Below are 16,508 nucleotides of genomic sequence, written 5' to 3' on the forward strand. Positions count from 1 at the left end.
GTGTGCTGGTGCGGGACCTAGTGGCTGTAGTGGTAGTGCATGCAGGTGAGAGTGTAGAGGAGACTGGGAGGGAGGAGGGAGACGACGACGAGGGGGACACAGTGGAGGCAGTGGATGTTGGTGTGTCTGTATGTGTGTGATGCTTGCGTTAGTGCCTGTGGGATGTGTGGTGCTTATGTTTGCCTGAGCTTCCCTTGTGTGGTGAGGTGTGTGCATGCTGGTCTGATGGTGTGCTTGGGATAGGCTGGGGTACAGGGGATTGGGTCTGGGTGGAGGAAGTTGGAGGGGGAGGGGGAGGCTAGAGACAGGGACAATGGCTGCCATCAGTGCTGAGGCCAGAGTTTGCAGGGTTCGATGAAGGGCAGCCTGACCAGAATGAATGCCCTCCAGGAATGCATTTGTGTGTTGCAATTCCCTTTCTACACCTTGGATGGCATTCAAAATGGTAGACTGCCCAACAGTGAGGGACCTGAGGAGGTCAATGGCCTCCTCACTGAGGGCAGCAGAGGTGACAGGGGCAGGGGCTGAGGTGCGTGGGGCGAGGGTGATACCCACCCTCCTGGGTGAGCGGGCATGGGGCGAAGGCTGAGGGGCTGCTGGGAGGGCGGTGCTGGTAGGGGGGGTGGCGGCTGTACCTGTAGAAGTGGGGGGCACAGATTTTGCCGCCACCACAAGGGAGCTCCCATCGGAGGACGAGTCCGTGTCGCTGGTTACAGATCCTGTGACCGCCATGAAGCTCCCCTCGCCCTCTGTCCCACTGGTGTATTCAGAGTCCGTGGTGTGGCCCTCCATGGCCATGTGGGATGCAGCTCCCTCGTGCTCCGGTGCCACTGTACCTCCGCCTGATGATGCTGATGCACACAAGAACAGGGAGGCCACAAAAAGGGGGGGGGGCGACAGAAGAAAGACAGGTTGAGTGCATGGCTTACCGCTACCGTTGGCAGACAATACAGACACAGCAGCCCCCTGCACTATGCCGCGCTGTTGGGCTCTATAGATGCAGTTCCTGGGATATGGCCTACATGGCTATGGTCGGCATCTGCACACATAGATGACACAGGGGCATGTATACCTGTACATGGCACTCTACAGAGGTGAGGTGGAGTGCCACATGGCCTGCATTAGGGAGGGGCCTAGCCTACGGAACTCGCCCTGGCCTAGGGAAACCCACAGCCCTCCTCCCCCACCCAGACACCTTCACTGCGCGAAAAGTCCGCAGAATGATGTTGTACTCACCCCTTGTGTCTGCTGTGATGCCCTCAAGTGCCCATCCAACTCAAGGTAGGCCACCGCCAGGATCCGGAACATCAGTGGGGTCATGGTGCGATGGGCACCCCACCCACGTCGGGAGGCCATCCCCAGCTGAGCCTCCGCCGTCTTTTTGCTCCAGCGGCGAATGTCCTCCCATCTTTTACGGCAGTGGGTGCTCCATCTGTGGTGGACCCCCAGGGTCCGGACGTCCTTGGCGATGGCACGCCAAATATCCTTCTTCTGGTGGGCGCTGACCTAAATGAAATGTACAGGGGAAGAAGAGAAGTCATTAGCAACTGCACCGTCGAAGTGAGTGGCCCACATCCCTACCCTTGCCATGTGGCACATGCATTCACAGTCCTTCATGTACGCAGAACTATGGCCCCTTCATTCTTTCAACCAGCTCTCTCTACTCAGGCATAGCCCATACAACATGCTCCCTGTGTACTTACCTGGTGGTCTGGAGGACCATAGAGTAGCGTGTACTGAGGGAGGACCCCGTCGACGAGCTTCTCCAACTCCTCTGCAGTGAAGGCAGGGGCCCTTTCCCCAGACGCACGAGCCATGGTCTCTTCCAGACCGAGGTCACAGCAGCACTTGCAGTGTAGGTCCTCTCCTGTCGAAGATCAGGTATCGAGTGATTGAACAGATAGAAAATGGCGGTCACGTCCGCTGCGGTGACGTCCGCGGCGGTGCGTACCATCACCGCCGACGCACTTCGTCATTGGCTCCTGGGACCCATAGTGTCCAATGTTAACCAATGCAGCATTGCGCCGCGGTCTTCGACCGCCTACCGCGACGGTGTACAACGCCAGCGCAGTTACCTCACATCCCATTGTCCCAGTTTAGAGGTCAGGCAGCCGCCATTTCAGGGGCCCACATGGATTCATTTTTAAGTGCGTCACACATACCTAGGCCTAGACTCAACACACATACAGGCAACTTTTTGGATTATGATTTGTGTTCTGTGTAGACTGTGGGTACATACCTCTGAGTTGTTTGACTCTGTGGTCGCTGTTGTCCTTCCTAGGCACCGTCCGCTGGGACATGTGAGGAGATGGCGGAATCCTCTGGTGTACCGACCACTGGTGGACCTGTTGACAATGGAGGAGCGACATTTAATCATCACCTATAGGTCTGACCGTGCCACAATCCAGGAACTGTGTGCCCAGTTGGATCCTGACCTGATGTCAGTAATCCACCATCCCACAGGAATCCCCCCTCAAGTGCAGGTGCTATCAGTGTTCCATTTCCTTGCAAGTGGGTCATTTCAAACAACAGTAGCCATGGCATCAGGGATGTCCCAGCCTATGTTTTCAAACGTGTTGTCCAGAGTGTTGTCTGCCCTGCTGAAACACATGCGGAGCTACATCGTTTTCCCTCAGGTGGAGGATTTGCCTACAGTGAAAGGTGACTTCTATGCCCTTGGACATATCCCCAACATCATAGGTGCCATTGATGGGACCCATGTAGCTCTGGTCCCCCCCCCACAGGAGTGAACAGGTGTACAGGAACCGGAAGAGTTATCATTCGATGAATGTACAGATGGTATGTTTGGCAGACCAGTACATCTCCCAGGTAAATGCTATGTTCCCTGGCTCTGTGCATGATGCCTACATCCTGCGGAATAGCAGCATCCCTTATGTGATGGGTCAACTCCAAAGGCACCGGGTGTGGCTATTAGGGGACTCTGGTTACCCCAATCTGTCATGTCTACTGACCCCATTGAGGAATTCCAGGACCAGGGCAGAGGAACGCTACAATGAGGCCCATGGGCGGACTAGGAGGGTGATCGAACGCACCTTCGGCCTCATGAAGACCAGGTTCAGGTGCCTCCATATGACAGGTGGTTCCCTATTCTACTCACCAAGGAAGGTGTGCTAGATCATCGTGGCCTGCTGTATGCTTCACAATTTGGCTTTGCGACGACAGGTGCCTTTTCTGCAGGAGGATGGTCCAGATGACGGTGTTGTGGCAACTGTGGAGCCTGTGGACAGTGATGAGGAGGAAGCAGAGGAAGAAGACATTGACAACAGGGACTCAGTTATCCAGCAATATTTCCAGTGACACACAGGTGAGAATACATTCCTGCCTACTACAAGTACTTTCACACTTCTACCTCTATCCTGTCTGTCGATTTCAACCAGTATATGGTAATTGAGTTGTACATTTCCATTACGGTTTCACAGGTGTAGTTTCCAACGTGTGTCATCTGCTTAGATTCCTCATGGACTTGAGATGTGTGACATAGGTATGTTGACATTACATTTGAGAACGCATTTTGTCACTGTCATTGCTAATACACATTTTCAAAATCACAGACTGAGTCCAGGTTGTTTTGTGCTTCAAGGGTGTTTATTGCAGTGCTAAATATTGTAGGGGGGTTGTAAAATGGTGAGGGGTGATGGTGGAGGAATGTCCATGGCAGAGTTCAGTCTATTAGTCTCACAGGTGCATTGCCCATATGGGCATAGGAAGTGGAGCTGGGGCAGTTGCAAAATGGACAGGGTTACAAAGTGGGACAGTAGGATGACAATCAGGGTGGTCTTATTTCTTGGCGGGGGTCTTGGCATCGTGCTCTGTCTTGTTCCTGGTTCTCAGGGACCGCTTGCGGGCGGTGCCTCCTGTCCACTAGCGCCGGCGGAGGTGGTGGGCAGTTCATCGTCCAGGCTAGTGTCAGGGGCCCCTTGGAGTGCCACAGTGTCCCTCCTGGTGTTCAGTATCTCCTTCAGTACCCCTACGATGGTGCCCAGGGCGGAGCTGATGGTTCTGAGTTCCTCCCTGAATCCCAAATACTGTTCCTCCTGCAGGCGCTGGGTCTCCTGAAACTTGGCCAGTACCGTTGCCATCGTCTCCTGGGAGTGGTAGTATGCTCCCATGAAGGAGGAGAGGGCCTCGTGGAGAGTGGGTTCCCTAGGCCTGTCCGCCCTCTGTCGCACAGCAGCCCTCCCAGTTCCCCTGTGTTCCAGTGCCTCAGTCCCCTGGACCGTGTGCCCACTACCACTGCCCCCAGGTCCCTGTTGTTGTTGGGGTGGTAGGTTATCCTGGGTTCCCTGTAGTGGTGGACACACAGCTGATTGACGTGTCCTGGGGACGGAGGTATGGGCCTGCTGGGTGGGTGCTGTGCTGGTGTTACCAGAGGGTGGAAGGTCTGTGGTGGGCTGTGCCTGTGTGAGGGGAACCGACTGTCCCGAGGCCCAAGATGGTCCAGGCTGGTCATCTAGATCCAGGTGGACAGAGCTGCTGTCATCACTGTGGGCCTCTTCTGTGGGTGGGGTGGAGATGTCTGGACCCTCCTGTCTGGTGACGTTGGGTAGTGGTCCTGCAGGGGTGGAAAGGCATGATTATTGCATCTGTGTGTTTCATGGTGTGCAATGGGTGGGTGACCGTGTACTAGCATTCCTGTGTGTGGGCTTGTGTGATGATGGTTGAGGGGGGGTGTTATGGGTATGTGAAGTGGGCATGCTTTAGTGATGGGTGTCCATGCTTTGTTTTTGCATACAGGGCTTGGTGTTGGGATGGGTGGTTTGTGATATTGGTACATTTGTGAGGAGTTGGAGTGATGGGGTGGGGGCGAGGGTGGGGGCGAGGGTGGGGGTATGTGATAGCATGCAGGTAGGGTGGGGGATATGATAGTTAAGATTTGACTTACCAGAGTCCATTCCTCCACCGACTCCTGCGAGGCCCTCAGGATGCAGAATAGTCAAGACCTGCTCCTCCCATGTTTTTAGTTGTGGGGGAGGAGGTGCGGGGGCCGCCGCCAGTCCGCTGTACCGCGATGTTGTGTCTGGAGACCACGGAACACACCTTCCCCCGTAGGTCGTTCCACCTCTTCCTGATGTCGTCCCGATTTCTTGGGTGCTGTCCCACTGCATTGACCCTGTCGACTATTCTTCGCCATAGCTCCATCTTCCTAACTATGGAGGTGTGCTGCACCTGTGAGCCAAATAGCTGTGGCTCTACCCGTACGATTTCCTCCACCATATGAGCTCCTCCTCAGAGAACCTGGGGTGTCTTTGCCGTGCCATGGGGTGGTGTAGGTGATGTGTGGGGTGGTGTATGTGGTGATAAGTGTGGTGATATGTAGTGGTGTGTGGTGTTTTGTGCGTGGAAGTTGTGTGGGTGATGGTGTTGAGTGTCTGCTAGTTTGTGGATGGTGGTGTCTCTCTCTGTGCTTCATTCTCAATTGTTGTCGTAGGGGTTTGTGGGTGATGTGGGTGTGTGTTTTATATAGTATTGAGTGTGTGGGAGTGGTGTGTGTATGTGTCTCAGGTGTGTGTTTTTCGAATTGTCCAATGTGGCTGTGTTTTGGAGATGTGTGTGTATTTTGAGCGCGGCGGTGTGTACCGCCAATGGAATACCGCGGTTGAAAGATCGCCACGTGGATTCGTGGGTCGTGATAGCATGGGCGTATTTCTGTTGCCGTGACGGTGGAGGTTTTGTTTTCGCCAGTTTATCACTGACCTTTGGTGTGGCGGACTTGTGTGGGTGTCTGAATTTTGTCGGATTTCGGGATGTGGGTCATAATAGCTGTGGCGGATTTCTGCGGCCACGGCGGTGTGTTGGCGGTCTTCTGCATGGCAGTAAGCGGCTTTTACCGCCAATGTTGTAATGACCCCCTTAGAGCCTAAATCAGACTTCACAACAGTGTATGTAAAAAAGCATGTTTTTCATCACATGCAAACCTCTGAAGGATGATATAGGAGTTGAAAGACCAAGAACTGGCACCACAACTACCTTTTAAAGGTTTTTAAAGTTCAAATAGCCCAAAAATTCAGAAGATTAGAGTTTGTTTTTATTTGGTGCTCCAGGAGATAAGATGTTGTAAACCTAAAGAGAGTCAAATTTCCCAAATCATCATAGGCTAACGGTCCTTGCAGACATGCATTATCAACCTTTTGGCTATACACCTAGGGCTGGAGAAGTAACATACGCTTGTTTAACCTTCCCGTCTATCCTAATGTCAAAATCTAAGAAACTATGCTGGGTGGACCCGTGCATGGTGGACACACGAAGGGATGGAATTCTCCACTTTGGGTTAGAGGTAGCGCATTGGAAAGATCACTTACACGCATAAAATAGCATAATACGTTTTACCCTGCTCCTGGGATCTGTGTGTTATCTAAATGACACATGTTCAAATTAGATTTTGAGTCTTCCTAAGTCAACAACCTGACAAATTTTCTCTGCTTGTCATTGTTAGCTATTAAAATAGAAAAATGATAAACAGAAATCCAACATGTCCATTGCTTTAAAGAGCTCCTTTAACTATGCTTTATGACCTAACCTGCCTTTAACCTCGACTGCTGGCTCTGGCAACAGGCATTGCGACATCAGAACTCAACTGTAATAACCTGTAATGCTTGAGTTCTGAAGTCATTACTTAATTATCGGCAGCTCTGTGCATCACAAGTTGTTGATTAAAAAGAAATGAGAGACTGCCATTTATACAAGGATTGCAGAATCCCATATAATGCATTTGAAATACAGTGTGCCATTGAGACTGAATTATATCATGGTGTGTAGTCTAATTGGTGTACCTGAATGTGTGGTGGCATTGGAAGTGGTCCATGATGTGATATGTGTTTTCCAGTGGTACATCTGTTGTGACACTGCACTCAGTGGATGCGTGATATGTGGTACATTGTAGACACACTTAGGGCCTGATTACAACTTTGGAGGAGGTGTTAATCCGTCCCAAATGTGACGGATATACCACCAGCAGTATTACGAGTTCCATAGGATATAATGGACTCGTAATATGGCTGGTGGTATATCCGTCACTTTACCGTCACTTTTGGGACAGATTAACACCTCCTCCAAAGTTGTAATCAGGCCCAAAGTAGTGTGCTTAGTAATGATATATGTGTTGGGTGTCAGCTGCTCTGGCTATGTGATAGGGTCTAACTGATCACATGGCTATACCACAGATTCACATAGTACACATCAGATGTGAACTGTTTGGGTGTCTGTCTTGTATTGCCTAAATCCGAGTTGTTCTCTATAATGGCATCACTGTACTGAGTGGCCAGCCATGTAATTTGACAGGTAGGTGCTGTGTGGTATGTGAGTGGAGTTGTCTTCACTGTAATTGACATATTACAGAGGACATAGACTAATCAGGTGTTGTCACTGTAAAGGCCTGAAGTGTTGTGTTCAGTCAGCTGCACATCCAGTGGGCGAAAGGGGTATGAAGAGGTAAGATGTGTATTCAGGCATGCTATTGATACAGCATCCAGGGCAATTCTGTGCCAGCTAAAATGGCTTTAGTTGGCATCATGGGGATGACTCTAGTAATGATGTCCTACTTAGGTATTGATGTAGGTGTGAGGGTTGGCATAAGGGTGTTGATAGTAGTGACATATTCTGACATGATGTAGGTTATGTGTATTGGCAAATGCAATTGCCTAGCCATGAAATGTATTGTCCCAGATGAACATGTTTAGCTGTGTCTGTGGGAGGTATCTGTTGACCCTTTCCCCACCTATCTGTCTCTCTCTCCCTCCCTCTCTCTCTCTTTGTGTGCATCGTCTGGTGAAGGAGAAGGGGCACAGGCGAGTGGGAAAGCAGCAGCCCACGGGACCCAGGAAGCTGGAACCAGCAAGGCTGAGGGACCCAGTGGGACGGAGGGCGAGGGGAGTGCCACGGGGGAGACCGGATATACCACTTCTTCTTTGGAATCCTCCAATGGGGGATACTCCCTGGCAGTGGCGGACCCATTTGGAACCATCCCAGCACCATCTCTGTCTGCCACCCGCTTACTACCACCGCCCTCCCAGTAGCTCCCCACCCAGTTGCCCGTGGCCGCTCACCCAGAAAAGTGGGCATCTCCTTCACCGCAGGCACCTTTGCCCCTGCCCCAGTCAGCCCTGCTGCCCTCAGTGAGGAGGCTATTGACCTCCAGAGGTCTATCTCTGTGGGTCAGTCAACCATCGTGAATGCCATCCAGAGACTGGCAGCTCAAGTACAACAGAGCAATGTATTCCTGGAGGACATTCACAGCGCCATGGTTGGACTAGAGAGGTTCTTTCAGGCCTCTACTCTGATGGCAGCCAGTGTCTCTATCTCTTACCAATCCCAAACTCCTCTCCCATACCCATCGAAAGCACACCTAAATGCAGGCGTGCATCTACCTCAACAGACATGGGTAGCTCAGACAAACACAAGCACCACAAGACCCACCATTGGCATGCACACAAGTAGTAGCCACCTACAGACATACCAAAATCCACTTCCTGCACTGACTCCCCTGCCACCTCATCCTTCACAGACACTACACCAGACACACCTGCAGCCACCACACCATCATTCACAGATCCAGCCACCAGTCCTATCTTACCCTCAGTCAGCACAATAGCAGACCCGCAGACATCCACCCCATTCATCACATCTGCAGCCACTACAACCACCAACACCCCCACATGCAGCAAATGTACCCTAGCTGCAAACACCACCCCAGCAGACAGTCACCCATCCACCAGAGCATCTCCAAGCACCTTCTCCCCCTCTCAAAACACCTAAACAACCACACTCACCCACCCAACAGACACCCAGCACCCACAAGCATTCCATGCACGCACTTGCACCCAAGACATCCACAAAGACACATCTTACAACCACTCCCTCTACCTCCACTCCCAAACCCTTTTGCTATGACCACCCTGTGTGTTTAAGAAGCATTTCCTCTCGAAGTTTTCCCTGTTCCCTACCTCTCTCCCACCCTGTGATACCCCCAAGCACTCTGTGTCCCTCCCCAAGTCCAGCCCTTCCACCTCCAAGTCATCCCATCCCCCCTAGTATTGCACGTGCCCCTCCCCCTGCCAAGAAAGTCTACCCCTCCCAGCCCAGGCCCAAGGACCCCCCTCCCAAGCCCAAGCCCAAGCCCAAGGACCCCTCTTTCCCAAGCACACCCAAACACAAATGCTTGCTCAACCCCCACGCCCCCTCAGCTGTGAGGTGCCTGCCTGCCTCCCGATGCCCCTACTCTGTGGAGGTCATTTTGCAGTCAGGAGTCAAGTAGGGGCACAGTGAAGAGCCATTTGTGCCTTCGGCAGCATGAACAGTGGACTGCCAATGGCCTTATGATTGTGAATAGCTATTTATTTTTAGACATTTCACCTTCTTAATACATCTGGGCCAACCTGGTTTGGATTTGATGGAAACGTACTTGCATGGGCTGCATGTGTGGCCCTGCCCGACCTTTGTCATTGCAGTGTTTTGTGTGTAGGATATATTTGTGTTTGGTACATGCTTGTGTGAAGGTAAATTGTGTATTGTTTGTGTTGCCATGTGTTATGGTGGTGTTGTGTGCCCTTGTGTGGTTGTTGTGTGTGTATCCATTTGTGTGGTGATGGCTATGTCACATGCGTTGTGTGTTGTGTGGGCGTGGTGTGACATATGGAACATTGTATGGCAGTGTCATAGTGTTGATTGGTTGTGTGGTGTAGTTATGTGTTGTTGTTAGTATGTGTTGTCGTGTATGGGGTCAGTGAAATTGCTTGCCAAAGCATTGGTGTAGTTGCAGTTGTGATGTCGTTGTGTGACTCAGTGGTGTTGTTTAGGATCGTGTTAGACAGTGGCGGTGATGTGTGTGTATGGGCAGGTGTGTGTAGGGCACATGTGTATTGGCCATGGTGTGTGTAGTTTGGGTGTACGTGTGTGTAGTATGTGTGTTTGTGTGTATGTAGGTGTGTGTGTGTTTGTATGGGTGTGTGGTTACAAGTGGTCCCGGCTGTGTATGTTGTGTGTGCATGTGTACTGATGCCTTTCCCTCCAGTGTGTGCTAGGTGGGTGTACTTACGGTTGTTGTATTTGTCACTGGTTTCGGAGTTGTTGTGCGAGCAGGAGAAGTGTGAGGACTTTGAGTTCAGGTTCCATGGCGGCTCTGAACAGATATGGCTTCCTGAAGGTGAGTGTCTCCTTTTATTCTGTTGGTTGTCGCCAGGGTTTTGGTGGCGGGGCGACCGCGGCGGAAACCATTGTGGTGTGCAGCCTCATTATGTGTCTGGCGGAAACATGGTCCCCGGCGGTCTGAAGGTGCCTACCACAGTCTGGGGCAGCCTGACCGCACTGTCGGTACTGGCAGTACTTTGGCTGTATTCTGTTGGGACACTGCCATTGTCATAATTTGGTTGTCCTCACCGCTAGGCCGTCGGCAGTACGACTGCCGCCGCCAACATGGCGGTCCTGAGACCGCCAAACTCGTAATGTCCCACTAAGTGTTTGGGCACCTGGTATTTCAGTTCACTTAGTGGCACTGTTAAGACAAATATTGATTAAATATTTTTTTTAATTCCTAATCTCACAAAAAAGTGTTCCCTTTTTTTATCTGTCTTGGTGGAGTGTAAAATAGATAATTTACTGCCAAGATTCCTCTGGAATGGGAAAAGAGCTAAGATGTTTTTAGACAGATTAAATGTACCCAAAAATAATGGTAGTGTTTATTTTCCAGATGTTTTTAGATATTACAAAGTGGTTACTAATAATCAAATTAATAGGCTTTTGCCAGATCTGGTTTTGAGTACAGGTAAATTGTGGTTTAATTTAGAACTTTCTTTCGTCGCTCCATTCAGCATATACTCTTTATGTCTAGCACGCCTAAATTTTAGGTACCTCAGACAATCTCTGATGCATGAATTTTGTTAAGACAATATATAGTCGATAAATTATCTATGCTAGAGCACTTTTATAATAGACACATCTGGTATAGTAAGTGAAACAAGTGGAAGGATTTTGTTCTGGTAGATGAGGATGACAATGGAACCTAGGGTAGCACTGCCCTTCATGAGATAAGTTGCTAAGAATCCACTAGAATTAGCATCTATTTCCATGTAATGTAATGTAATGTAATTTGAGATTTATAAAGCACGTTCCTACTCAAAGAGCATCGAAGCGCTGGGAAGAAAGCACGTAGTAAAAAATAGACAGAGGATAAGAAAAATAACAGAAATAATGAAGATAGAAAAACATCCAATACAAGAAACTGAAACAAACTAAATCAAAGACCCTGATCTTGATGTACCAAAAAATTAACGAGGAAAGAGCCAAGTTTTCACCATTTTCCTAAATTTCATATAACCTGATTCTTGCCTAATATTCTGTGGGAGAGAGTTCCATCCTCTGGCTGCAACTACTGTAAAAGCTTTGTCTCCCCATTTGGCTTTATGTGTGCGAGGGACCTGAATCAAGTGAGCTTGGGAAGACCTCAAGCTTTTTTTAGGTACATGCAGGAGGAGTCTGGAAGTCAGGTACCGTGGTCCTATTCCATGAACTGCCTTAAAAGTAAGACAGAGCGACTTAAACTGGATACGCTGCGCCACTGGTAACCAATGTAATTTCCTGAGACTCTCTCTAACTGATATACATCGTGGGAGATTAAGAACCGCTCTGACAGCGGAATTCTGAACTAATTGGAGTCTTTTTATCAGCCCCTTTTCTATGACATACGATCCTACAGATACATCAAGTTTGTGAGTTAAGATGTTAAGAATCCATAGAGGGTATCATTGTCCTTCATTTAATACAGCAAAAATAGCCTTTGGATTGCCCTGAGTGGAATTGTTTTTTATTGGTGTATGAGAGGTGCAAACCATTTGACAATGCTTGACAGACTAAATAAATCCCATGAACCTAAATAGTGGCAGTGTTAGACTTTTTGCCTTACGCAGGGTCTTTCCTAGTCTTTTTGCCTCCTTCCTCCTGGTTTTTCTGACCTCTCGCTGTTGGCTCTAGGACTCTGAGCACTTTATCACTGCTGACCAGTGCTAAAGTGCAGGTGCTCTCCCATCTAAAGTTGGTATGATTGGCTTATACCTAATTGGCATATTTAATTTACCTATAAGTCCCTTGTACAGTGGTATCTCTATACCCAGGGCCTGTAAATTAAATACTACTAGTGGGCCTGCAGCGCTGCTTGCGCCACCCACTGAAGTAGACTTTCAAACCTGTCTCAGGCCTGCTAGCGCAGGGCCTGTGTGCACAGTTTTCTGCCACAGGGACCTGGCATCTAAATTTACTTGCCAGGCCCAGAACTCCCCTTTTTTCTACATGTAAGTCACCCCTAAGGTATGCCGTAGCTAGCCCTATGGGCAGGGTGCCATGTATGTAGAAAGGCAGGACATGTGCCATATTGCATGGCCTGTCCTAGTAGTGACAAACAGCCTAACTTGGTGTCTCACTGCTGTGAGTGCTGCCTTCTCATAGGATTGCATTAGAAATGCCCTGCCTTATGTGTAAGAGGTATTGTCTGATTTATGAGGGGTAGCGTAGGCGTGTTTGGTATGGTTGCGATGGTGATAATAAATGCTGCTTACTGGTGTGGGTGTATTTTTTATTACTATCACAGAAATGCCACTTCTAGAAAGTGTGCATTTATCTGTGCTTAGGACTCTGGTGTTTTGCAGCTTGACTCCAATCCACGTCTGGGCAGAGTGACAGTTGGGACTTTGTGCATACTTTTCAGACAGCCTGTACACAGGGAGGGTGGAGGTGTCACAGAGGTGCATCTGCATACTGAATAGTCTTCCTGGGCTGAGAGAAGGGAGAGGCGGCACACCTGCATTTGTAAAGACTGTGCCCTGGCCTCACACAATAGGGTTGTTAACCCCCCACTGATGTTTGGAGCCTGTGCTGAAAGGAGAGAGGGGGCACTCCCAGAACCAGTTGTAACTGGCTGGAACCTCCTCTCCCTACCATTGTAAAACACTGTAAGAACTGAATATAAGTACAGGGGAATTTTCCCCACAATTTGGAGACTCTTGGAATCATCTTGGAACTGGACACCAAAGGCTGAAAGGACTCACCAGGAACCGCCATGGACTGCTGCTGCTGTGCTGACCTGTGACCTGCCTGGTCACTGTGAAGGACTTGCCACTTGCTGCCTTTCACTTGTGCTGGCCTGTAGCTGGGCCCTCCACCTGAGGACCTTGTCTTAAGATTCTGCTCCCCAGGGGCAGGGTGCTGTTGCCCCTGACCCCTGCATCCATTTCTTCACGAGGGGTGCTTATCCGTGATTGCAGCGCGCTTATGGAGCCTTGGGAGCTCGTAGGCTCCTTGCTGCATTGTGCCCCTTTAAATAAGATCACCGCAGCAGCCCGGGAAGCTGGAAGAACACTCGCGCACCGCATAGGGTGCAGGCGAGTGTCTGCTCGCGCCCCAGGAGGGGTCTGATCTTCTTGTGGCTTCTCGCCAGGACCAGGGGAAGGCGCGGGGAGTGCCCCCTTCCCCCTGGCCTCTGCGTTAGGAGCAGGAGGCTCCTTTTCTGCTGTTAGGTAAAACAGGCCTTATTGTGGGCTCCCCCCTAGGTGGAGGGGCAAGTGGAGGACCGGGGGGGCCCCCAGAGATCGCAAGCTCCCGGGAGGGGCCTGTCATTAAACCAGAGGGGGTGCGTGGTGCCCCCCTCCTGCCCTAAGTTGTTTTTGCTGGCTTTGGCCCCCCTCGTGAGGGCCGGTTGAGGACTTGGGACCCCCAGTAATCACGGTCCCCGGAGGGGCCTGTCTATAAAAGAGAGGAGGTGCATGTCGCCCTCCTCTGACCCCAGAGTATAAGGGAGGCCCCCGTTTTGGGCATAGGAGTGCCGGGGGCCCCATTGTTCGCCTTCTAGGCACTGGAGGTGCCTTCATCCAACCAGGTACTGTTTAAAGGACCAATATAGTTGCAATCCAAAGTTCTTTCTACAGACTTTTGTTTGATTCATATATTACCTACCTGCGTTTGATGTTTTTACATATGTGTTTGCAAATGTTCCTTTTATGGACATGCTTGCTAATATGTTTTTCTAACTTGCCATGTGTTTTCTAATGTTCCTACTATGGGCATTTTATGATATTCTTATGACAAGTGCTGTGATGTAATAACGTGTTTTCCTGACTACTGCTTATGTTGCAGAATACTGAGTAACCTGTGTGTAATGTGTGACTACTGGTAGGTTGCAGAGTAACTAATGTGTAACGTTCTGACAACTGCTAAGGTAGCAGGATAGTACTGATATGTGATGTTTGGTCTGATAATTGCGTTGTGTACAATTCAGTATATTTTCATATAATCTGGTGTTGTGTTTCCTTTGTGGTGGGGATATTGCGTCACATGTGTTGTATGTGTTGTGCAAACGCTTTACACATTGCCTCCGGGTTAAGCCTGACTGCTCGTGCCAAGCTACCAAGGGGGTGAGCAGGGGTTATCTTGGATGCGTAACTCCCTTGCCCTGACTAGAGTGGGTAAGTTCTGCCTGGCTGAGGTGCATACCCTAGCCAACCAGAAACCCCATTTCTAACAGGCAGATATAACTACCACAAACAAAATAAAAAGTAACTGTATAGCACTGCTTTATACATCACTTTATAATGACATTGGAGAAGACTTAGGGGGTCATTACAACCCTGGCGGATGGCGTTAAAGCGGCGGTAAGACCGCCAACAGGCTGGCGGGCTTTTTTTGAGTATTATGACCATGGCGGTTACCGCCATGGTCATCCGCCGCTTCTCCGTTCCGCCCACCAGGGCGGAGACGACCGCTGGGCTGGAGACCTGGGTCTCCAGCCCGGCAGCAGTCACAATACCGCCGCCGGTATTTTGACCCGGCTTACCGCCGTGGATTTCCAGCCGTAGGAACCGCCATGAAATCCATGGCGGTAAGCACTATCAGTGCCAGGGAATTCTTTCCCTGGCACTGATAGGGGTCTCCCCCACCCCCCACCTCGACTCCCTCCCCTACACCCCCCACCACCCCTGCCACCCCCCAAAGGTGGCAGGGCCCCCCTCCCCACCCCGACCCCCGACATTACCTTACACATACACACCCGACACGCACGCAGGCACCGCCAACACACATACACGCACACACACCGACATACATGCCAACATCCACACACACAGTCAGACACGCACACCCACATTCAAACATACACGCACACATCCATACAGTCATACCTACAGACATGCACGCACTCATTCCCAAAACACGCAACACCCCCGCAAGCATACACGCACTCACACACCCCCCTACATACACAGACGCACCCCCCCATGCACCCACACAACACACAACATCCCCCCACACCCCTCCCCTAACGGACGATCGATTTACCTGTTCTGTCGATCCGCCGGGAGGGGACGGAAGCCATGGGGGCAGCTCCGCCGACACCACACCGCCAACAGAACACCGCCGCGCAGAATCACAGGACGTGATTAGCTGGGCGGTGTTCTGTTGGCGTGGCGGTGGAGGTGGAGCAACCTCCACTTCCCCGCCGCCCGCCAGTATGGCTGTTGGCGGCTCTCCGTCGGAAAAACAACGGAGGGCAGCCAACGGTCATAATACGCCGAGCAGCAAACCGCCACTACTGGCGGTCTTCCGTACGGCGGTCCCTCAGCGGTCTTGTTAAAAGACCGCTGAGGTTGTAATGACCCCCTTAGAGCCTAAATCAGACTTCACAACAGTGCATGTAAAAAAGCATGTTTTTCATCACATGCAAACCTCTGAAGGATGATTTAGGAGTTAAACGACCAAGAACTGGCACCACAACTACCTTTTAAAGGTTTTTAAAGTTCAAATAGCCCAAAAATTCAGAAGATTGGAGTTTGTTTTTATTTGGTGCTTCAGGAGATAAGATGTTGTAAACCCAAAGAGAGTCAAATTTCCCAAATCATCAGAGGCTAAGGGTTCTTGCAGGCAGGCATTATGCACCTTTTGGCTATACACCTAGGGCTGGAGAAGTAACATACACTTGTTTAACCTTCCCGTCTATCCTAATGTCAAAATCTAAGAAACTATGCTGGGTGGACCCATGCACAATGAGAGACTGCCATTTATACAAGGATTGCAGAATCCCATATAATACATTTGAAATACAGTGGACGGGATATCTATCATGTTTGTGATAGAGTAAGCCGTCCACTGAACTTTAAATCAGGCCCTACTTCTCTGAAACTATGTAGTGGGTTGTCAGTGAACATGCTAAAATCTGCTTTTAAAAAGGATTGCCTCACATCCTAGGGAATTACAGGGTTTGAAATGTTAGATACATCATGAAATAATACCGCATACTGTTTCTTCTCATATTTATTAACTTGTTTCTCCTCTCTTACTTCACCATTTTCCCACTGGACTAGGCCTAGGTGGAATTTCAATTATGCCTGACTAATTAGAGTCATTTCTGTAATTCTGCATTACTCTTTGATGTGGAATTACTGATAATTAGGTGGTCACTCCTCGTGTATTTAAGAGTAATTTTGGGGAAAAAACCTAACACAAGAGCAAATTTA

Source organism: Pleurodeles waltl, chromosome 6, assembly GCF_031143425.1.
Source record: "Pleurodeles waltl isolate 20211129_DDA chromosome 6, aPleWal1.hap1.20221129, whole genome shotgun sequence".
Lineage (NCBI taxonomy): Eukaryota > Metazoa > Chordata > Amphibia > Caudata > Salamandridae > Pleurodeles > Pleurodeles waltl.